Consider the following 24,575-nt stretch of genomic DNA (forward strand, 5'->3'; position numbering starts at 1 on the left):
CAATGTCAACGGGGTCCCTGCTAATTTCCCCAACACAACCAAACCTTTCCTCCCGGTCCGCCAACTGGGACTCCACCTTAAAGTTCAGGCGGCCACTTCTTTTTGAGTTTCGTCAAAGCCCTATAAATGTCCCCCAGTATGTTTGTCCAGACGGGTGGCTCCGCCCCTATACCCAGTGCATTTCCTGTGTCCGCATTATGCCCAGCTGAGCCCTCGTAAATACCCTCAGCAAAAGGGATCTCTGTCAGTGAGTTTTCTCCCCTTACGTTCAGGAAGTCAATTGTTATATTAATCCCTATTTCTGTTTTTGTAGTGGTTCGCCAATATGAACCCACACCCTTTCTCATGATCTTTCGCCCACTGTTCTAGGCGGCCCACCATCAAGATATTGTAGTCACTCAAACCCCAACACAGAGCTTGTGAAATTTGAAAATAACTACACAAAACATTTAACTCCACAACACCCCCCTCTACCCCTTGGAAGCGTCCATTCTTGATCACCAAACAACGCAACCTCCAACCAGACCACCAGTAACGTTCCGGGCGCTTAAAGATGTTTAACCGCATTTCTCCACTCCTAAGCCCCCCCCCTTCCACTACACCTACAAAAAAGAAAACAGTACTTAGTCTTGATTGGTCAACTGACCTTTTCCCCCCAACCCCTCTGAAACTTCACTCCTCCCCCCCTCCACCCGCCTATCCTGGGTCTTCCATTAAACTGTGTTCCGTTCTCCCGCTCCCGTCTTAAGCTCCCCTCACCCCTCCGCCCATCCCCCATTAACGAGCCTTGTAACTCTCGTCCGGACCCCGTTCAGATGTTTCTCCGCCCAAATGGTAAGGGCTGCATTAGGAACCGTCTTTATTTCCATTGGTTGGGGATATCATCTCCCATGTATCTCAGGCCAAGTTCAAGTCTAACAAAACAAAACCCCATTTAGGACGGGCCTCTCGGAGGACTGTTCAGCTTTCTAAGTTTACAAGAGCCTGCGACACGTCACTTGTTGCTCAATTTAACGTGCCAGGCCTCACCCTTTGTTAAACCTTCTGAGTCTTTGGATGGGCTCTCCTGGGTTCCAGTCAATTCCTCTGTGACTCTTCATGTGTCGCCCTCGGTTATCAGATATTTGTAATCCTCGTTCTCAAAGGATATTGAAAAAGGGAAGCCTCATCTGTATCGGATACCCTTGTCGTTGAGCCATCTGGTCAAAGGACCTCACAGCCTCCGTCGCGGCAACGTGTAAGATGACAGGTCCTGAAAAACTGCAATCTTGGCCTATCCTTGGTGTACTGCACCCACCTCTCGCTTTCGCCAGGATCTTCATTTTCTCTGGGTAATGGTGAAAGCGGGACAGCACTGACCTCCAACCCCTGGTTGTTCATCCTGCTCTTTGGGATCAGCCAATTTTATGTTCATCAATTGATTAGTCACGAACAGGGATTTTGCCACACGATGGATGGTTCTCCTCAGATCCCTCTCGGCGTCTCCCTCCTTCTCTGTTAAACAAAAAAAGTGCAGGTTATGTCTCTGTTCCCTAGTTTCAAAATCGCACATCTTTAGGGTTATTTCCGTCTTTCTCCTTTCCAACTCCGACAGACTCATGTCCATCTGTGTTTCTAAGGTGTCTAAGGAAGATTCATTGAACTCGGCTTGCTGTATCCTCTCATCCATTTTGTACACCCGCTGATTCAGTCTTTCCAGCTTGCCCCCAATATCTGCTCTCATTCCACTAATTTCTTACATCAAGGAGGCAATGTCTCTTTTAGTGGAGGTCTGGTCACTTATTTCCTCCTCCATGGCTTTACAATTGATGCCTGTGGCAGGGGGTTATGCTGCGTGTATTGAAACTGCTTCAAGGTGGTTTTCCGGTGCATGTGGCGCATTGCCCTATACAGAAACCTGGCTCAAGGGGGTGAACTGCTAGGTCCTCTCCCTGAGATGGGGGGGCGTGTGGGGGTGAGTGGGCGGGGGGTGAGACGCCCCTGTGGGCCAGGAGATCTCTGAATGTAGGTGGTCCGGGACCCACTCTGCAGCACCCTCCAGTCAAAGGCCCAGTGGCGGCAGGGCGCTCTTTCACATGCCAATGAAGTGGACAGGCCAGTAAACCGAGACCAGGGACAGGGGTCCACACAGTGAGGGGCCTCCTTTCCGGCCTACCGGCGACCTACACCCTGCTGGATCCCTCGCTCATCCGTGGGACCACGCACGCCTTGTAATGGAGGTGCTCTTTGTCCCTCACCAGCCAGCAGCGCGTCTGTGCCTCCTAGCCGCCTCCGGTGCAGCGCAAGGCCGCCCCACGTGTCCCACTGGTCCTCCTTACCTGGGGCAGCAATGTATATAGTCTGCTCCGGGGTGTGGTGGCTGGGGCAATCCACCTCACCTCCTTGTCTTCCCGCGGCTTGGGTGCTGTGAGAAACCTGAAGGACTCTCACCCGCTAGTCCCCAGGGATCTGTCATCCAGGTGGCCAGGACAAGGCCATCCCTTTTGAATCCAGTTCCTGTGGGTGGTGGACCAGTGTGGGAGGATCACCTGGATGATGGGTCTTCAGGGAGTGGAAGTACGACACTGGGTAGCGAGACGCGGTATCCCCTTCCCTGTAACACGTTTGCCCCATCCCATCAGGTAGGATACTTAGGGATTCAACCTCCTTCCACCCCCTTTTCCGACACAAACACTTTCCCACAGACAACGCCATGTGAGCAAAAACAGATTAACACCCAAGCCGTATACTCGTCATGACCCAATACAATGGTCAGGCAGGGTCAGGCAATTACTGATCATTACACACCTGACTTCCATCATACTTCCCCACACAGATAAAAGCCGGAGCATGAAAGCACACTCTGAGTCATGCAAAGCACGTGAGGAAGCAGCAGTACCAAGATGGCATTTTAATACTAGGCGGAAGACGCCAAGATCGAAGAGGATTGCAAGGAGGGAAGAGCCCTTGACCTTTTCACTGAAAGACTGCATCTTTCATGAGCCTTGGAGTATAGGAAACGTATGACCTGGAATTAAAACTGAAGATTCCTGCATTGTGTGACAGAGGTACCTGGGGCTCTCCCGCGTCGATTTTCCAGACAGGGAGAAGCGTTTGCCAATGTGGTACTGTCTTTGGTTCCTACAACAAAACAGCACCAGTGAATTCAGCACAGCTGGTGAGTTGGGGAGACTGATACCAAAACGGTCTGTGTGGAAACCGAGGCTGCAAGCAACAACATTGTATAAGGAAGATAATAAAAAAAAAAAAAAGATGAGTGAATGAACTTTGAAGCTAAAATAAATACCGAAGACAGAGTGGTCCGGCGCCATGTGGGTGCTCGTTCGAAAGTCTCTGTTGGGTATTCAACTGAAAGATTGCAAACATAAGAGAATTGTGAAATCAAAGTGGTCCTGCGATGGGTAAAGCCAAACCCCATGCACATTCGAAAGTCGATACTTGCAAATTTGACATTGGTTTGAGGCCGCATGAGCGAGACTAATGGTGTTAAAAAGGGATCTGAGCCTGGCTAAGGGGGATACGGTGTGAACCGTGAATTACCCAAAAAAGAATAACCTATGAACATTGTATAAAAAAAAGGATCTGAACCCGGATGAGGGGGATCCAAGGCGACGAACTTTGTGCTAAAGGGATCCGAGCCCAACTGAGGGGGATCCGGGGTGAATAGTGTATCACCAAATGTGAATAACGGTGAATATCTGAAGAGAAAAAGAACTTGTTTATTATTTGATTGCATCAGGCCCTCTGAGTAAAGAGACTTTGAACAGCAAGTAGACTTGCGTTCCGAAGGCCCTCATGGTTGAACTGTAACCTCATGCTGAAGAAGTCAGAGACTGTTATGCTCGAGTGAACCGCCTTGTGCCGTGCTGAAAACATGGGGAAGGGAGGCTAACGGCCTGAATATCCGGACGTAGAATTTTCAACACTTCTTTCCTTTCCATAACATTATTCCCCACACTATTTGTATTTAGAGGTAAGGATTGGTAATAGATTTCTTAGTATAGGCCCTTTTTAATTTCACAAGACATCACTAGGACTGTGTTATTATTTGATGGTCGTAGCTTACTCCCATCTGTAGATTTAGGATTAGATAGGTGTTTACCATACCCTTTTTGAAGTTCAATAAACGCCCTTTAACTGTGGTAACTTGTGTCTGTCTTACTGTTGATACCATGCCTTCCTTACAATGCACTGACAGGCTGGATCCGATCTCCAGCAGGGGTGTTGACGGCGCCACCAACCGCAGTGCTGTAGGTCCAAGAGACGCTGGGGCACACTGCTCAATCCAGTCACCCCTCCCACCCACGTCACTTTCTCCCAGGACGGGCCTTCCTGGGCAGAGCTCTGGTGTTTCTGCACAAATCTGCTCTCAACTCGCACCAGTCTCGCTACGCCTCGTGGTGGGGCCGCAGATGTAGGAGAGGGCCTGGGGGGCTCAGCACCCCTTTTCACTCCAGCTGCTGGGAGCTACGTATCAAGGAGCGTTCATCAAAGCGCCCCCTGCTGGCCTCTCTTGGAGAACATTTTTGTTGGAACTATTCTTACTTCAGTTGTGATCACTTTTTGCCAATATCAAGTTGAAGATATTTTCTTACACATTTTTTGGTTTTTGTTTATAGTGCGAGGACACAAGGACGGCTTTTCAGTTATTGACAACGTGACACAGACAGATGCTTAGTTTTGGTATATAGGAAGGGAAACTCCTCTTTAGCATAGGATCAGAGAGGCATTTTCCCAACACTTTAATTTAATAAATATTTTTGACGAAACATGACAACCTTGTGTCGGGCTCTAATTTCGGACCCCTCACACTTCCCAGAGGCTATTTAAAGGGTTACAAGCAGCCAATCCTGACCATGGGTGTTATTAGCTGCCTCCTCACCTTGTGAGATGCAGTCCCACATCAGTTTGCTGCGGGCCCTCTCATCCACTTATTCCCTTATGCTGCTCCACAGTTATTTCAAGTAGCACACTAGTAATAAGGACGCATAACAGTCTGCAGCGTTACAGTTTTCCAATGGTGGGGGGCCCGCACTCCCGTGCTTCGCACCGTCTCCAAGCGGTCGGTATGTTAGCCCAGAGTACTTTCTCTCCACCACAGCTCTGATAATCCCTCTGTGCCTCTGGGTATCCATGCATCAGGTGTCAGCTTCCTCCTTCTGACGCTGATCTTAGGCGTTGTAGCTCCCATCCAGAACGGCGCTGCTGCACGTATCCTGGAAAGTGGGTCGCCGCATCAGCCGCCCGGGCATAGCCCACTGCCTACAAACGTTTTCAGGGCTTCACTGTCCTCAGCCGCTGATCCAACCGAGCGTGCGCTCAGCAGGGTGGGTTTGCTGTGTCTTCCGTTTCTTCCTTAACACTGCTCTCACCGATCTCAGCAAACGGGGCAGCGGTATTGGCAGGCCGCTCTCTCCACACAATGACCTCTCATTTTGTCGATGGTACCCTATCTTACGACAATCTGATATTTCCTCAGACGCCGATTTTTCCCCAGCAACTCTCAAATTGATCCAGAAGTTATACACTAGCTGAAGACCATAGCAGTCTGCAGTCTTGTGTCCGGTATACAGATATTTGCACCAGAGTTTTGTGGGCTTCTGCAGAGCATAACAAAGAGCTGCCATCTTAGTTGGGCTCTCGAGCACCCCCGCAGCTCATCAAGATGACGTAAAGGAGTCACAGTGGGGAACAACCCAAAGCAGTTAAAGGAAGAGTGAATAGTTGTCTCATTCGCCAATCAGAAGAAAGCTTGTAGCTTGTTACATCCTGAATTCTAACTTAGGAGGGCAAGGGTAAAAAGCTGCACTTGCCATATTACCCATGGATTATTTCTACACTCCGGAGGCCTAGTCACCATAGGGTCCCTCCTCTGCACTCTATCCTATGGCACCAACAGCAAGATCCTGAGCAACAACAACTTCCATCCGTCCAATGGCCAGAATCCCCAACTGGAAAATGCACCATTGCCAAAATTCCGGCCCATTACAACAGTGGCTCATTGCCCTTAGATTCCGGTTAACAATCGTTTTGATTGTTTAAACTCTGGAGGAGATCGATTGACTAGTGCCCAATTTGAGTACTGTGTTGAGAGAGCCAGTTGCAATGTCTGAAAGCAGAACACAGGTCCTGGTGTCTCTTGCTAATGCAGTGACGCTCTTGGGCCAAGATCTTGTCCCAGTGGTCGGTGCGAAGGTCGACAACGTGGCTTTTTTGCTACCATGGAATAGAACAGAGGAAAGGAGTACATTTGAACGCCAAGACATAAGCGATCTATTGCACCAGTTAGACTTCATGCTCCTACAAGAGACATGGGCATCTGGAACCTTATGCATTGATGGATATTGATCATTCCAAATCCCAGCGCAAAGGAGAGGAAGATGCAGATCCTTTGGGGGCATGGCTATATTAAATCTGTGTACGTTTGCCAAAAGATAGAGTCAGACAAAACACTATCAATCATTCTTGCAATCTGTGAAAGTCACTGTAGACTGTAAGACTGAGCTTATTATTGTGAATTTCTATAACAGCTGCAAAAATCTATTGAATATAATTGCCTTACACAGTTAAAACAATTATTTGAAGATAGTTTCTGTAACATTCTGTAATATTAATTTAGGGATATCTTTAGTGATTTTGGCATGTGATTTCAATGGCAACCCTGTGAATGGCCCATCCCTTGACTTCCTGGATAACACAGAAGATCTGCTGTTAGGTTTGCCTGAGCCCAATATGATGGAACCAAGAACATATTCTGACGGGTTGAACAGTTTGTCATGGCTACATGAATGGTGCCTAGGATCGGTAAATTGCCTAATTCAAGGTGATAGATCAGGGAGACCAACATTTAGGGGCACACAGGGAAGTACCACAATATATTTCTGCTGCTTCCCAGCCAGATACTGGAGAAAGATATTAGATGTTCATATCATCAAGGATGTACTAAGTGATCATTACCCTTTGGCTTTACAATTTGTTTGTACCACGCAGGGAGTAAACAGGCCTATACCCCACCTTGTGGATCCTCCATGTACTAACCGGGCGTCCGGAACCAAAATGGTTTTTGAATTTTTCCCATTCAAGCTTTCTGCTCCAGTTGGGACTGAAGTCCTAACTATACCCCGATCCCTGTGCCAGGCACGGGTTGCCTCTCCCTTGAGACTCTGTTTGGCTATGGGGACCTGGGACACAATAGAGAAGGCTGTGTCCTTCAATTAAGATGAAGTGTAACCATCGACCACACCAAAACACACTAACAGTGTAAACATGGTAGGTTATGTTTGCTTTCCTGTTTAAAAATATTTTCTTGTCCTGAAGAAGGCTGGACCACGGTTTAAGTTCACAGCAAGTATGCAGCCGAAACTCGAGCTGGCAATGGTTCATGGATATTATGTATAGCCGCGAAATGTTCGGTTTTTGCTTCCCTGTAACCCAGATAACTAATTAAGCATTGATTACTTTTATGTTGATAAAAGTGTTCTATGGAATTTACATTGGTCTGCATACATGGGTTTACCTTTGGGTGCAGGAGTTGATACAGCAGTACAACTCGAGGGTTATACACCTGGTGTGCTTTTATCAGCTTTTGCCTTTTTTGTTTCCCCACGTTTTGTTTCGGTGTACTCTGAAGTTGCACATTGAGTTTTGTAGTGTTGGTACAATTGAGTTGGGTGTGCACACGGAGGGCCTCCTTTTTGCTTACTGTAGCAAAACATGTTCACTTATACTTGTTTAATGTTGCAATGCTCATATCTATATGTATTTTAGTTACACCTAGCTTGCATTGTTAAATCCTTAACATTTATTCCATTCAAATAAATTAATTTCCCCTCTTTGTTATATTACATTTATTGTTTTCTTTGCATCAGATTCCTTAATTGTGGTAACATTTGAACCATTGATGACTTCACACTAAACTAGCAGCTGCCTCCCTCTCTCACCTTTGTTGTTCTTCAGACTTGACTCCACTTGGGGTTGCTGCTTTTATGACTGAATTTGGTAGGTGACCTCTTTCTGTTTTGCAATACCCTACCCTGGTCTGAATCTAGCAAATCATACGGTAAGGTGGTAAGCAAATAAAGATGTAATCTTTCAGAACATTTTTAAGAACATTTTTAAAAACAATCTATCCGCTATTGTCCATATTCTCAAGGATATACACGCACATGCACCGTCTAAACTAAATAAGAGTACTGCTCCATCTTTGGAGGGCAGTGGAATATCTGAACAATCAGTGTCAATATCGCCCTCAAACCTCCAACAGACTTGGGACCAAACTAGGACCCTGGTCAGAAAGATTATTTTAATTTGACATCTTTGGGGAGAATTTCTGGGTCCTTAGAAACAGAAAACTACAGAGTCCTCTTTTCTACCTGGGATAATAATTACATCAAGTATGAGAGAGAGAAGGAAGATACCCAATCAAACGTATCTATGCCCCCGGACAACCTAGTGACCCTCGAAATAGAAAGTGAGGAGGAAGGGACACTATCCCCTACCTTTGTCATCCCTTGTGGAAGACGAATTAGATCCCTCTTTGGAAGAAGGCGGTTTCCCTCCGGGTTAAGTCCTTTGGACCAGAAAAGATAAGCCCATCTGCCCCAGAAATACCACTTTATAATTTCCAGAAGCCAGGTTTACCAGTGGATAATCATTCAGCAAAACATTGCCCCTTGAATAATGTTAGTCCTTTCCATTCTTCATCATGAAAGGAACCCAGTCAGAATGAGCAAACTGGGAGCATTGCAAATAGAACCGGAGGAAAATCTCACTCTGATCTACATACTAAAAGCAAAACCATATGGAAGATCCCGGCCATCTTAAATGAGAAAGCCATCTGGGCTCAATTAGACACAGGGTAAAGGGTACGGCATTAGACCAGATCTACTTCACGAAGGGTGGAAGCAGATTGGAAAAGAAAGTATAGGTTGGATCTATGGCCAAATCGAAAATTCCCCTCGAACACACAACTCCAATACCATCTGAGGAAAAGAACCCTCGTTTATAATGGCAGTGATTCCCAATTTATCAGCTCTGTTAGTTATAGGAGGTGATGTTCCCCAATTTGACCAATGGGTTTACCAGATAATATCAATTAAAGTGAGAGCCCACATGGATGAACCTCCAAATGAAAAGTGGATTAACTTTCCAATAGGGAGATCTAGACCTAGTCCTTGGGAGGAAACAGGCATTTTAGGAAACAGTAACAACTTAGCCCTTCCTTATTCCCCTTTTATCTCCTGGAACGAAGAAGGATATATACCAGAAAGTCCTAGCTGGGAATGGAACACAAAACTAGAGGAAGAAGCCAGTCTTGCGAGGGGATCCCCGAGTCATAGTCTAGTCGAGGACCTTTGGCCGGGAAGCCAGAATATTAGGCGAAGGCTATGTGATAAATCTGATAATGCCATCACTACTTTCACAGTGGTAGCCTCTTCCCATGTGGCCAGGGGACGGCAGCTACTACCGGATCCTGACCATAGGGGCAGCCACATGAGCAGGGGGGAATCACATGAGGGGAGGTGACCTTCAAGGGGGGTGATGCAATCGGATGGAACATGGTATCCCCTTTTCCTGTTAGGGGTACCACTCTTAGTCCCAATGGCTTATTGCCATAACTCCCTTCCATCACCCAGACAAACCAATGTGGATCTCTTAAGAAAAGAAAGCACTGTGACGAGAAAGCTGCTTAAAGCAATGAAGATCACTGACACTGAGAAGCACAGAACGCAGTCTAGTTATGGAGAACCACGGATAGATGCCGGGACATTTCAAAGGCACTTACAGCATGGTTGTGAGAGAGAACGCTGCCTGGAGAAGTCCCGATGAGCCAAGACCGCCAAAGGGGAAGGAAAACGGGAGCGAGAGGACAACACAGGGAGAAGGACCCCCTTGTCACGCTGCCCGAGGCAACCTTCCATCGGAGCGCCGGCCTGTCTGTGGCTGGGGAGCAGTATCCTCGGACGTGAAGCCAGCTGCAGCAGCGGTTTTCCCCGAGAAGCCAGAGGTTGGAGGGATAGCCAAGTGTGAAGCAAGAGGCATACGAAGCCACCTACGAGAAGTGAGAACCCGGTGAAGAAGCAACTGGAAATCAAGCAGCAAGGAAGTCGCCAAACACCAAAGTAACCCAAATACCACAAACCGGATGAAGAAAAGCATGCCTCCCTGAATGCTGTACACCAAAGAAACGGGTAAGCTGAGGGAGAGACGGGTGCTAGATATCCAGGAGGCTACAGGGAAGAGTGAACAAATCAGAATAACGGGGCAAAGGACCCCAAAGGAGAAAGTGAGCCAAAGAATATGTAATAAATACTGGCAAAGAGGAAAACCAAGACATTGTAATGAAAATAGTTTGATATTAAGTGTGAAGCTCACCACCAAATATTATTGTGAATCAATTTTGCAAGTGTGTCAAGAGAGATGGAAGAAAAAGTTCTGGCAAGAGAGTATACCAGTGTAAGGAAGGCATGGTATCAGGGGACGTGGTTTACGAGCATGTGAGGAAGACGTGTCATCACAGAGCCCTCCTGCCTGATCCTTTAAATGATCCTGAATCCAGTACGCAGAAGGTGAAATACTGGCATAAAACACTGCAACAGGTGCCCTGGGTAACTGGGCCGCAACAAGTTTAAACGGCGGGCAGCGGAAAGGAAGAGTGGAGGAGGAGCGATCCAAGATGGCGTGGACCGCTGCAGAGAAGTGTAGAAGAAGATCCAGGGAAACCGCTGTATGCAGCCATGAAAAGACAGGGCAACACAAGATCGGCCACTGCGACAATCTACATCTGGTCCGCCTCCGGTCGGGAGGCGAACAGTGAGAGCGCGGCTGCAGAGCGGTGAGTGGAGTCGGCCCCCAGAGCGTAGGGTGGATCAGGTCCGGCGCAGGCAGCGGGACCGACAAGGCCGTCAGAAACCTGGGCCCCTGGTGGTGAAAAACGGAGAGGCTCGTACCTCTGCTGCGGCGAGCGGCCGACTTGTAACAGAGAACTGGGTGCTGTACTCCTCCCCCAGTTCCCCACGGAGCCATAGCACTGGAACAGTAAATAAAACTGTCGGAAACTCTGCCCGAGAACTCCCTAGCACGTAACGACAACAGTGCGAGCAGGCAGCAGGCGGCAGACACAGCCCCCCCAGTGAGCCGCATTTGCACAGAAAGGGACCGCCAGGAATGCTGAATGTCGGCCGAGTGCCCTAGTAGCGAGACAATACCAACGCGCAATGGGCACACCGGTGGGCAAGCCAAGCCATGGCAACAAAGCGCTGACGACAATCCACGGCAGGGGAAGCGCTAGGTACTTGAAGAGTCGCATGGTACGACTCAGATCCCCAGGGAGTACCGCCAATTAAGGAAGGAATCTGCCGGCGCAGAACGCGCAATACACCAACAGATAACAGCATTTCACAATCTGCACTGCGAGGAAGCACCTACACATATTTATGAGCCCAGATCACTTGCCATACGGAGATATGGGTATACTCAATAGCGTGCTTGGCCAAGGCAGTGCCCTAAACTAATCATCCCCAGAAGAGCCATGCATCTGTAAGGGGCCCAGTGCAGCATGAAGTACTGAAGGGAAGTGGGGCCAGTGGCTGAGGACTATAAGCCAGGAACAACTGACCTGCCGGCAAGCCTATTCTGCACCAGTCTCACCCAGGCAGTAGCAATCACAGGAACATCAACCAGGGGCAGACAAACAATTAAGTGCCAAGGGCCACGGGGAACACATATCCGACATAGCAGCCCGTACCCAGTCCCTACATGCCGGACGGATGCAAAAAATCAGCAGCAAACCAGAAAAGCACTCTGGCACCCCCTCGACAAGCCACGATGGACAACTATGCCAGGAAGACAGATTCATTGGGATACCCCCAACACGGAGAGAAACCACCTGAAGGCGCAATAGCAGAAGCGCAGCAGATAACAGACCAAAAGGCGGTCCTCGAAGCTATCGCGGCCATGCGCGCATCAATGGAAAGACACACATAGGGGAGATAAAATGCGACATGGGACGGCTACGCCAAGACCTCCGGAACCTGGCCGGTAGAGTGGGCGAAACAGAGAAGACGCTCACACAGACGGTAACCAGAATCAACGATGTGGAAAGCACCGCGACAGAACTGACCTCCCAAGTGAAAACACTTCAGAAACGTGCTGAGGATGCGGCAGGCAGGGCGCGCCGAAGCAACATCCGAAAACTGGGCCTCCTGGAAGGCACAGAAGGAAGAGACCCAACAGAATATGTGGAGAATCTACTCCTTCAAGAAATAGGTCCAGGTAACTTGTCGCAAGGCTTCACAATAGAGAGGGCCTACCGGGCTCTCGCCAAGAAGCCCCCGCCAGGAGCCCCGCCTAGGCCCATCATAGCGAAAGTGCTCAATTATCGGGACAAAGAAAAGATCCTCACATTCTCAAGACTCGGCAGCACAATCCAAAGAAACTCTGCGACTCTAGCCATCTACCCGGATTATACGATAAAAGTTCAGAGGAAGAGGGCACAATACATACCCATGAAAGGAAGAATGCAACAACAGAACCTGAAATACATGCTCCTCTATCCGGCCAAAATGAAGATACTCTATAATGGCAAGTCATGGTTCTTTGATACTCCTGAAGAAGTAAATTCCTGGATGGACGATCATAACCTAGGCGACCTACCAGATAAGAACATGAACAGGAACGACAAGCAAAACTGAGGCACCTCCCTTACCAACTCACCTGATTGCAGGCGACACCAACAGAAAACATGGCAGGACCTGACTCCGTGACTCATCCAAGTTGGATAAAGCAAGAATCAGCTAACCACAAGTAAACAAGAAGGCAAGCGCGCAGTAGACGCATGTGCCTACCAACACTCCCTGTCGACCCTGCGCGAGACAGACATCTCACCAAGTTGAAATGAACTAAGGGCACATCAGTGTCCACCCACCGATACCTCAACCTACGGGCAATGGTGGTGGACGGAACCATACCGATGGGCAAACAGTTTTTTGTTATTGTTTACAGCTGAAGCTACAGTCACAGAACAAAAGAAACCGCTCAAGAATCACTAATTCCGCTAAAAGGGGACCACACGCCGAGACCACTCAACTGTGGAACAGGGAGGGGAACATCCAGAGAATAACGCGAAATGGACTATATGAGGACTATGAATTCAACATCACTAGACAGATGGCCAGGCGCACAGCAAGAGGAAGCAAACAGAACCCCTCCAACCATCCCACTTTGACGGCCCAATGGCAGGGAGAACTCAGAGAAGCTCAGAAAGACCACTACAGATGGCAGGAACCCAGAGAATAGCCATGTTGAATGTGCAAGGCTTGAATAATTATGTCAAGAGGATGCGAATCCTGTCTTACCTGCGCAGGAAATCCATTCAGATTGCCCTACTACAGGAGACCCACCTTACACCGAACAAACAGAGTCCTCAGCAAATGGAAAGGGAAAGGATTTGGCTCAGCGTACTCAAATTATGCCAGAGGTGTGCTCATATGGGTGGCACTGGGGACGGCATTCCGACTACTCCACAGCTATGCAGACAAGGAGGGGCGGGTCATTCTTGTACACGGGTTCATAGATAAATCAGAGTTTTGTATCATAAACACATATGCACCCAATCACAGCGCAGCTGTTTTCTATCGCGCACTATACCCTATTTTAGCCCCATACAGGGATGCACATTGGATCTGGGGTGGGGATTTCAATTGTGTCCTAGATCCCACAATGGACAGATCAAATCACATGAAGGTGTCCCACTCACCCCCGACACAGGCATGATTATCATTAACCAGGGACCTGAAACTACAGGAGACGTGGGGATGGCTGAATCGCACCAGTCGTGAATACTCACTCTACTCTGGAGTACACAACTCCTACACAAGAATAGATTACATCTTCACGGGGAGGGAACATCTTGGGAACGTGATAGGGGCAGCCTACAAAGGAAGAACACTAATCAGATCACTCACCCATGATACTACAATGGGTCCTTACAGATTGCCCAAAGCCCATCCCCACCTGGAAGCTCAGAGCGGAGGCACTGCGAAACACAGACCTTCGGGAGGAGCTGAGATCTCAATCAGAACAGTACTTTGAATTAAATTCAGGCAGTGCAACAGATGCCGGGGTTGAGTGGGAAGCACACAAAGTGGTTATGGGGCGCAGCGATAGCCACGATGGGGGGCACCCAGAAAACCCTAGAAAACCAGATCTCTGCGACAGAGGCAAAAATCAGAGACCTAGAAGGGAGTAAAAACCTAGGAGCAGATACTGAAAAGGTCCTCATGTAATTCCGACTACAATGCATGGAACAGTGGGAGAAACTGGGAGACTTTAGCTTTCGGAGATACACTGAAAAGATACATGGTCAAGGAGATAAACCCGGCAGACTACTGGCCTGGCTGGTCAAAGGTCTGGATGCAAAAGAAGAGATTGGAGAAATCATAGATGACATAGGACAACTGAAGAGGTTGCAGAGCGTAATTAATTGAATTTTTGAGAACTTCCATGCCAAATTCTACGAAGACACCTCCCTCTCTAATAAAATTGAAATCCTCAAGACCCTCGAGGACATTGGGCTACCAACTCTCATTGCAGAGCAGCAAGACATGCCCGACAGCCCAAACACACGAGAGGAAATACAAGAGGTCATAACCTCATTGCCCACGGGCAAGGTGCCCTGCTGTGATGGACTACCCCCTGAATTCCACAAGGAATATGCAGACATACTGGCGCCACGGCTACTCCAAGTCATGCAAGAGGCGTATGAAAAGGGCACCTTGCCGAAGTCAATGGAGCAGGCACTCATAATACCCCTTTTGAAACCTGGCAAAGACCACACATTATGCGAATCCTATCGACCCATAGCATTGATCAATCAAGACACAAATGTACTTACTGCAATCCTCGCAGATCGCCTAAAGAGTGTGGTCACCACATTAGTCCACCCAGACCAGATAGGCTATGTAACGGGGAGGGCCACGACCACCAACTTAAGATGCCTACAAATGATCATTGCAGAAACAAACGCCAGAACTGACAACTGTGCGGTAGCGGCCCTTCATGCTATAAAGGCCTTCTACTCTGTAAAATATTTGCTACACTAGAACACTACGGGATAGGCCACGGGTTCAAGAGATGGATCTGCGTGCTGTATACAACACCAACAGCCCGACTAGGAACTGGGAAATACATTTCACGGCCATTCCGGATCTCTCGAGGAACTAAGCAGGGCTGCCCGCTCTCACCGCTTCTCTACATCTTGGCGTTAGAACCCTTGGCTATATACATGAGGGACATGTTTCGAGATACTGGGTTGCTTATATCACACACGTCATATCCATCTATGCAGACAACATTCTCTTATATATACAAACCCCAGAAGACATACTAGGATCATATCTTGAGGTACTAGACAACTTTGCGCGCCTCTATGGCATAGCCATTAGCAGAGATAAATCATGCTCGTTTTCTCTTGCAGGGTGGGCGGGACACACAGTGGAACAACTCCCGTGCTTGGAACTGAAATGGAACACGCGCACATTTCGCTACCTAGGTGTGAACATCCACCACTCCCTAAAAGATACACATAAAGCCAACACACAGCGTGCCAAACATGGTATAGACGCTTACATTAAATTCTGGGAGAAACTTCCCCTGTCAGTAGCGGGACGAATATCCTTAGTTAAGATGATTGTACTACTTAGATTACTGTACCACTTTTTTTTTTTAAACTTCATTTTATTGGAGTTTATATCAAACAGATTACAGCTTATACAATAACAGTTAATCATAACAAGAAAGCAGGTATTACAGTCAAATAGAAAGCGCGGTTGAGATTTAGTGTCATATATCAGCAAAATTCTTGCATTTTGTTCTATCAACAGTTAACTCCCCTTTACAATGTCAATAAGCATTGGTCGCTCTTCTCCCATTTCCCCCCCTCCCTCCCTCCCTCCCTCCACCCCACAAGACTTTATAAACCGCCTTGGGATGTACTGTCTATCGTTTGGCGGATTGGTTGATAGGTTTGTCAGACCTTGAGGCCTACCTTGTTCGGAAGGTTATCATGCTGTTTCACTACTCATGGCATTGGTCATTCGCTAGAAGTTAGTGGGCTGTTCCGGGCATATATTTGTTGACAAACTCTAACCATAAGATGTCGCATTGCGTGGCTTTCCCGTGTATAGATGCCGTGATTTTTTCCATGATACACATATTGGAGGTCACATTAACCCATTCTTTTTCTGTGGGGGTTACAGGGGATTTCCATTACGAGGTCAATAGAGCTCTCGCGGCTGGTAACAGTGGTGCAGCTATGTCTGTTACCCTTCTCAATTCATCCTCGACCCTCTCGAGACCAAATAAGATCAAGTAGGGGTCCGCTGTTCGTTGGATCCCGTCTAGATCCTTAATCCAACCTAGGATTTCATTCCAGTATATTTTGACCTGAGGACAACTCCACCACATGTGCCAGTAATCTGCCGCAGACGCACATCCCCGCCAACACATTGGACTAGATGACTGATACATCTTGGAGAGCCTGTGCGGGTCATATTGCCACCTACTCAATAATTTAATCGAGTGCAACTTATATTGGCATGATATCGAGGCCTTGGGTGCTGTCCTACATATTTTATCCCATATCTATGGGTTGATGTCTTCGCCCATGTCCCTTTCCCATTTTAACCTAAGCGATTCTGTTGAGCCCTTTCCCGCTTCCATTAGTGTTTTATACAAGGCAGATATTAACCCTTTCATTTCCGTCCTGGAGTCGAGTATGGTTTCAAATGGGGTAAGTTCCCTGCTCAGCTTTTCCCTCCATTCTGGTTTTGACAATACACCCTTGATCTGCAGAAAGTGTAATGCAGACAGTGTGCCTATTCCGAGTGCCTCCTCTAGTTCAGGAAGTGCAATGAAGGAGTCATTCTTTAGGAGTTGTCCCACCCTCTCCAGGCCTGCCTCATACCAAGCTTGAAACCTTTCCACATTGGGGATCTGGTGATTCATGCCCGGTGACCAGAGGTGACTTAGTGGCGACGGCCATGTGGTAATCTTTTCCATATCCCTACTCTCTCGCCATATATCCCATATGGTTACAACCATCGGGTGTGTCTTAGATCTTTTCAGTACCCTCTTCCTAGGGGACCATGGCCATTCGGAGATTGTTGCCGGGGACAGGTAGTGATTGTCCATAGCAATCCCCTGGGGTGTTTTTTGGTTACGAAGATGGGGAATAAGAATACGTAATTGGGCTGCCTCGTAATATTTTTGGATGTCTGGGAGACCCACTCCACCCTTGTCTTTTGGTAATGTCAAATTGGAGTACGCAATTCTGGGCTTTTTCCCTTGCCATAGGAATTTTAATATTGCCTTCTTGACTTCTGCAAAGAATTGGCGTGGCATCTGAATGGGGAGCATTTGAAAGAGGTATAAAAATCTCAGGAGACAAGTCATTTGTATCGCATTTAAACGCCCCAACCAGGATATGGTTAGGTTATCCCATCGGGCGAGGTCTGCGTGAAATTTTTGGAGGAGCGTAGGGAAATTGGCTTCATAGAAATCTTTTAGTGATCTTGTGACATGTATCTTTCCGTGTTTGTATCCATTGATCCCTTAAAGGGGAAAAGGATGGACTTAGCTTTGTTAACCTTGAACCTGGCTACATGGCCGTATTCGTCTAAGAGGTACAAAGCCCTGGGAATGGATGTAGTGGGGTTCGTCACATGAAGGAGTAGGTCATCGGCATATAGCGCTACTTTGTACTCCTCGTCCACTAGACGCATGCCGGTTACTTGAGTATCCTGTCGCATTTTTTGGGCCAGGGGTTCCACGGAGGGGGCGAAGAAGATGGCCGATAGGGGGCATCCCTGCCAGGTACCACGTTTCAGCTAGAACCATCTCGAGTATTCCCCATTGACAGACACTGAGGCTTTAGGAGCGGTGTAGACTACTTTTATCCCCCTTCTAAATTTTGGCCCTATTGCCACAGCGCGGAGGACTGCAGCGAGGAAGCCCCATTCCACTCGATCGAAGGCTTTTTCAGCATCAGTGGAGAGGAAGGCAGGATCGTTGCACATAGTTTGGGAGGCTTCAACCAAATGGAGTCTTTCTCACGGTGTCTGCACCCTGTCGTCCAATTATGAACCCTACCTGGTCGGGATGGACGAGATGGGGCATGTGGACCTCTAGCCTGGCTGCCAGGACTCTTGTGTAAAGTTTGGCATCAAGGTTGAGCAAGGATATGGGGCGGTATGATCCGCAACACTCGAGGTCTCTGCCTTCCTTGGGAATGACTGATATGAGTGCTCGGGCGAATGAGTCAGGGACAATCCCTGTGTCAAGGATTTCATTAAATAGGGTGGTCAGGAATGGAGCCAGGAGGTTACAAAAGGTTTTATAGAAGCCGGCAGTGAATCCGTCTTCGCCAGGGGATTTGCCCAGTGTAAGTCGTTTGATCACCTCGTGTAATTCGTCTTCAGTTATGGGGGATTCAAGATGGGCAGAGTCAGCGCTTGCAACTTTCGGAAGAGCAATGCTAGCGAGGTAGTTGTCCATCTCTTGTGAGTGTGGGTCTACTTCTGAAGTGTATAGGGACTCGTAGAAATTTGCGAACAATTATGGGATGGGGGCATAGGTTGTGTCTGGTCAGGGGTTGGGTCTGTAATCTCTTTCACCCTACGTTCTTCCCGCTGCATCCTGAGTCTAGCCGCTAGCAGCGCATCAGCCTTATCTCCCTTTTCATAAAATTTCTGCTTCAGTAGGTGTAGCCTACGTGCTATCTGACCATGTTCTAGGTGGCGGAGTTCTTCCCGTTTTTTTTCCTGGCCTCTTGGATTTTATCAGGGTCCGTGGTGTCCCCCACCCTAGCTTCTCTATCAAGATGACATATTTCACTCCGGAGCTTATTCTCAATAAGGGTTCTTTCCTTTTTCTTCCAAGCCCCCTCCCGTATGAGGATCCCTCTCCAGGATGCCTTGGCCGCCTCCCACACACTCTGTTTAGAGACCTCCCCAGTATCGTTGGCTTTAAAGTATACTTTAATCTCTGTTTCGAGTTCCTCTTTGAAGACGGGGTCTCTCCATAGGGCCTCATTACATCTCCACTTCCCACCCCTCACTGGTAGATCTTCCACTGTATATCGACTGTGACCATGTCGTGGTCGGACCACGCTATCGGGGTAATCCCTGAGTGTGAGGTGGTGTTGTTCAGTTCTCGTGAAAGGTAGATGTAATCTATTCGGGTGAAAGTACTGTGTGGAGGTGAATAAAATGTATACCCTCTTTCATCAGGATGCATCACCCTCCATGCGTCTACTAGCGCATAGACCTGCATCATGTTTGCAAAATCACTGCGTTCTCCTCTCGCAGAATCATCGACGTCTGGGCGTGCCGCTTTCCGGTCTAAGTCGTGATCTGCCCATAGGTTGAAGTCTCCGCCTAGTATAATGTGGCCGATGGCTTCCAACATTATTTTGGGGACAGTTTTAGAGAGGAATCGGAGCTGTCCTACATTGGGAGAGTAGATTGTGGCAATCGTTACGTCAACCCTCCCAATAGTCCTCACAACTAGCAAAGCTCGCCCTTCCGCATCTGACCAGGTTTTGGAGACATGGAAATCAAGTCCCTTTCTGATAAGGATTCCATTCCCACTCCCCCTCTTCACAATGCTCCTGAGCCCCAAAACTCTATGCCGAAACGTTTCCCCAGAATAGACCTCTCCTCCCCCTGCATATACTTTGTTTCTTGTAAGAGTAGGATATCAATGTTAGCACTTCGGAATTCCCGTAGGACTAACGACTTCTTAGTAGGCGAGTTAAGGCCTTTGACATTAAGCGTCCAGACTTTCAAGGGGCCTCGTATGCTTGCATCAGAAGTGCCATCAGTATATGACAATGCGATATTCACAACAATGGCTCGCCATATCTTGTGTTCCGTAGCCTCGACCAATCTTAGTGTCTTTCCCATCCCAGCAGCGAGTAAAAGTTCTGTAATAGTTGTACCCTCCCCCTCGTCTTGTAGATCCCTCCCATGCATCCCCCCCATACGTCGGCGTACGAGCAGGTCCAGTTGGATTCACTGAACTAGCAGCGAACCACCAGTAGGGACCATCGTCGTGTGGTCCTTTAATTAACAATAAACACCACATGAATCTGAGCCCCCCCCTCCCAATCCCCCTTTTGCCCCAACGTACAACCATCGAAAATAACTTTAGTGTTGGGCCGAAAGCGGCCCTCATCTCAAACGTACTGATAGTGTCAAGGTAGCTGCCGCTAATCTAGCTCACTTGTCCCCCTCCGGGGTGTTGTTACCTCTCCGAAACTTTCTTGACCCTTTGACTCTCTGCCTCTTAGGTCCCCGGAGTTTCCAATCTCGTCCTTCGGTTCTTGGAGTGTTTTCATCCTCCCTTCATTCACGGGGAATCGACAAGATCGGAGATGCAGGCCTTTTTTTCCCTTTCTGACTGTAGTCCGATTCTCGTGCCATCATGTTCAAAGGAAAGCGAGAAGGGGTATCCCCACTGATATCGGGTATCCTGCTCTTTCAACCATTTTGTCAGGGGGCCACACATCCTTCTCAGCGCAGATAGGTCTTGATATATGGTGACCTGGGCACCGTTGAGAGTGATCACGCCTCCACGCCTTGCCTTTTCGAGAATCTTTGCTTTGTCCTGGTATCTGTGGAAGCGGGCGAGGACCGATCTAGGGCCTCCAGGTGGGCCACCCGCTCTGTGGATCCGTTCTGTTCTTGGTTCATCAATCTCATCATCTGCCGCCAAGATTTTGATGATATCATGAAGCGTTGCTTTCAGGCTCTCCTCCGTCTCCCCATCCTGTTCCGGGATCCCAAAAAAGGGTAAATTATTCTGCCTCTCCCGATTTTCCAGATCATCCATCTTAAGTCTGTATTCCTCTCCCCGCTGTTCGAGATCCGTGATCCTGTGTTCGAGTTGTGTTTCTAAAGTATCTATGGAGGCTTGATTGTTTTCTACCCCCTCCAACCTGTCCTCAATCTTATCTATGCGTTGGGTGATTTTGTCAATCTTGCCGCCTATATTGGCCCCCATATTCTTTATCTCCGTCAGGAGGGCCGCTATGTCACCTTTCGTGGCTGCTGTCTCTCTGTGTGCCACGGGTTCCGTCGTCATCTTGGGGGTGATGAGTGTGTGGGTGGAGGGAGCGTAAGCGTAACTAGCCAGTTTTATTTTGGCCTGCATATACTTGGGTGCCTCACCTCAAAGTCTCGGGTTTGGGCAGGCAAGGGTAGGACGTGAGGGCTTACCCCTCAGACTGCGCTGCAACCCCACATGGTTCTTAGTCGTTTGTTAGCAGTGATGTGCACGCCCTGTTGGCTACACGCTCCAGCAGATTACCCTCGTAATATGCAGGGCCCTGGCGTAGGGGCAAGGTTGGAAGATGTCTCCTTGGTCTCAATTCCAATCAATACCAGGGATCTGAGGAGGCACACGCCCCGTTTTGGGGGCCCTACCCTCAGTCAGAAGGATCCTTGCCGGTAGAAGACTGTACGTTGTTGGGATTCACCTCACCTCGTGCTTCTCCATTTTGCATATGGTAACGTGCGTTGTAGGTGTTCAAAGAAGTTATGGTAGCCCTAAAGCGCGCCTCCCAGTTAGTCCCTTTGAGGGCCGGGTCCCTGCACGTAGGCCGCAGTGTTCGATTCTACCACGTTCGCAGCCGACAGTGTGGGCTGCGTACGGTGGAAGGCGCAGCTTACCTGTCGGCGGGGCCTTCCTTATTTTCCGATGATCCACAGGCCGGGGGGCGTGACTGGGGTGTCCACGCCGTGGATCGTTCGGGGGCACGTCAGGGGGGGTAGCAATGAGGGCCATGGGGAGGTTCGCTGGTCAGCGCCTCATGGGGTGCGCGTCGCTCTACCGCTTGGGCCTGCTCGCTGGTCCGGCCAGTTTGCTTTCGATTTCGTGCCGTCTCCGGCAAAGAACTTCACTCGACGTTTGCTTGGGCTTCACGGGTCCGATTTCGATCGGTTTTTCTCCAGGATGGTGCAGGTATATTCCGATGTACAATTCTCTGCTGTTTTCACCGTGGGGGGGGGGTCACGGGTGTGGGCTCAGGACACCTCACAGACCTATGGGGACGGAGCTCACACGGAGGAGGACACCATCCATGCGCCCCCCTGGTGGCCGATTGTACTGTACCACTTTTTTAATGTGCCCTATCTCGTTCCGAGAAAGTTCTTCACAGACCTTAACACTACATTAAGTAGCTTCATATGGGGGAAAAGGGAGGAAAAGAGTAGCAATGGAAACACTATGTAAAGAATATACCGAAGGAGGGTTGAGACTTCCACACTTCGAACTATACTATCTAGCTTGACAATTGCAGCATGTAGCTAACTGGCTAACCGCCACAGAAACCATAGAACACACCCTCACAAAATGCTGTTTCCCCGTACCTCCTGAAAGAAGCACTATGGGTAAAAGACATGGAAACCTCGAATGCTCCCATGCTGCTGCGTTTAGGGAAGCAGATATGGAAGAGAACGCAGAAACTGCTGAAACTCAAGGAGCCGTACTTTCCTCAGATACCACTGGCGGCACTCAATGGTACCACAACAGAACACCTCTAACAAAGTAGGAATTATTGGGAATCCAAGGGTATTATCACCATTGAAGACCGAGCACCAGGAGGGGAGATACTAGGGTTTCAGGAACTGAGAGAGTCTCACGAACTACATCGAGGCCAATGCCTCTATGTACTATGCACGGCTTGTGAAACAGCTGAACACCAGATGGACGACTCCTGTAGAACGACAGACAGAAAACCCGACACTGGGACTCCGCTACGACGTGACGGAGGGAGGACACATGGGGCCTCATTACGAGGTGGGAGGTAAGGGATTACCGGCAACGGTAAGGGCACCAGTGCCGGTAATCCCTTACCTCCCTACTACGAGTTCCCTTTGCGGGTCCTTCCATAACGCCTGGGTTTTGGAAGGGGTTTAGGACGGGACCCGCAAAAGGGACTCTAGAGCTAATAACGGTACCGCAATTTATGGTACCGTTATTAGCGCCTTCCCCATTCCCATTGAGTCCTATGGGGGCTCAAATGGGAATGGGGAATGGTCCTGGTGAATGGGGAATTACCGGTCCCTCCGACCTCGGAATGGACCGTTAATTGTTCCAATCACCAGGGAGGAGTCGGAAGGGTTTTGGAGGCAGCCATGGAGCTAATAGCTCCATGGCTACCTCCAACCTCGTAATGAGGCCCATGGTATCTAGAATTTACCAGACAATAGTGGAAGAACTCCCTAGAGATAAAAATAAGGGAAGGCAAAATTGGGAACGAATACTGGGAAAAGAAATAACGGATAAAGACTGGGAAAAAGCAAAGCTCTACCCAAAAATGTATCAAGAAATGCCAGATTAAAGCAGCTACAATTCAATATACTCCAATGGGCATATCTCAACCCAGAGAAAATAGTTAGTTTCCCAGGTGCTACCGTGCAAACCTGTCCGAAATGTGGGGTGGAAAACGCCAACATGGGACACATGTTTTGGCACTGCCCGAAAGTTCGATCCTACCGGGAGAAGACTAAGAAATGGTTAAGAGACAAAGGAGTAAAGGGAAAACATGGACCATAGAAGACTGTCTACTAGGCATTTATTACTTCCTGACCAAAAACAAAGCAATGGCAAAAATGATAAACCAAGCATGGGCCCTTCCAAGAGACGAATAGCAATGGGCTGGAAGGTGACGGTAGAACCAAGCATAGAGACTTGGTAGAAAGACCTACAGAGGTGGACCATTGCAGAAACGGCAGTCTGGCAGGAGGCACTGCGCACTGGAAGAAGAGAAAGCTCCATTGACATAATGTGGAATTCAATACTGCAAGATATGTTTGTCTCCACCGATGATAAACCTCCACGAATCAAACTCCCCATAATATATTTGAGAGACGAAAGAAGCATACGGCGCTTGAACAAAATCGCCACCAGACAAGTGCTGGTCTGAAAATCACCCAGAGCGTGAAAAGCTGGACGATGTGACAATTGAAGTAGCATGTCCAAGTTAGAACTGGTTTCACCAACGTTGGGTTCGGGGGGAGGCGGGTGGGAAAGTTGATGGACACTAAGACATACTACAATGTTATGTTATGGTGATTCATTAAACTTGAAAACTAAAACATGTTTAAAAAAAAATAAAGGAAGGCATGGTATCAAACAGTGAAGAGAGACACAAGTGATCAAAGTTCAAGGGTGTTTATTGAACTTTGTAAGGGTTGGTTGAACGCCTATCTAACCCTAAAGTTAAAGATGGGAGCAAGCTACAAACATCAAATAATAAGAACGCAGTCACAGTGGAGTCTATGTCAAAATAAAAGGGCCTATACTAATCAACCGATTGCCAATCCTTACGTCTAAATACAAATGGTGTAGGAAGCAATGTTATGCAAAAAGAAACATGTTCAAAAAATGATACGTCAGAATAGTTGAGCAGTTGGCTTCCCTTCCCCATGTTTCCAGCACGGGTGAAGGCAGCACGCTTGAGCTTCGCACACACTCTGGCTTCTCGGCCACGAGAATGCAGTTCAAAACATAAG

The 24,575-nt window shown here is 48.3% G+C and overlaps 1 protein-coding gene across 4 annotated transcripts in view; it reads right to left on the reverse strand.

Moving 5' to 3' along the window:
* The window catches only part of THAP4 (THAP domain containing 4), a 934,450-nt gene that overhangs the window by 617,692 nt on the left and 292,183 nt on the right, over window positions 1-24,575 (reverse strand). The gene's annotated exons all lie outside the window — the stretch shown is intronic.

This window comes from Ambystoma mexicanum, chromosome 10, assembly GCF_040938575.1.
Source record: "Ambystoma mexicanum isolate Mex_15411 chromosome 10, UKY_AmexF1_1, whole genome shotgun sequence".
Lineage (NCBI taxonomy): Eukaryota > Metazoa > Chordata > Amphibia > Caudata > Ambystomatidae > Ambystoma > Ambystoma mexicanum.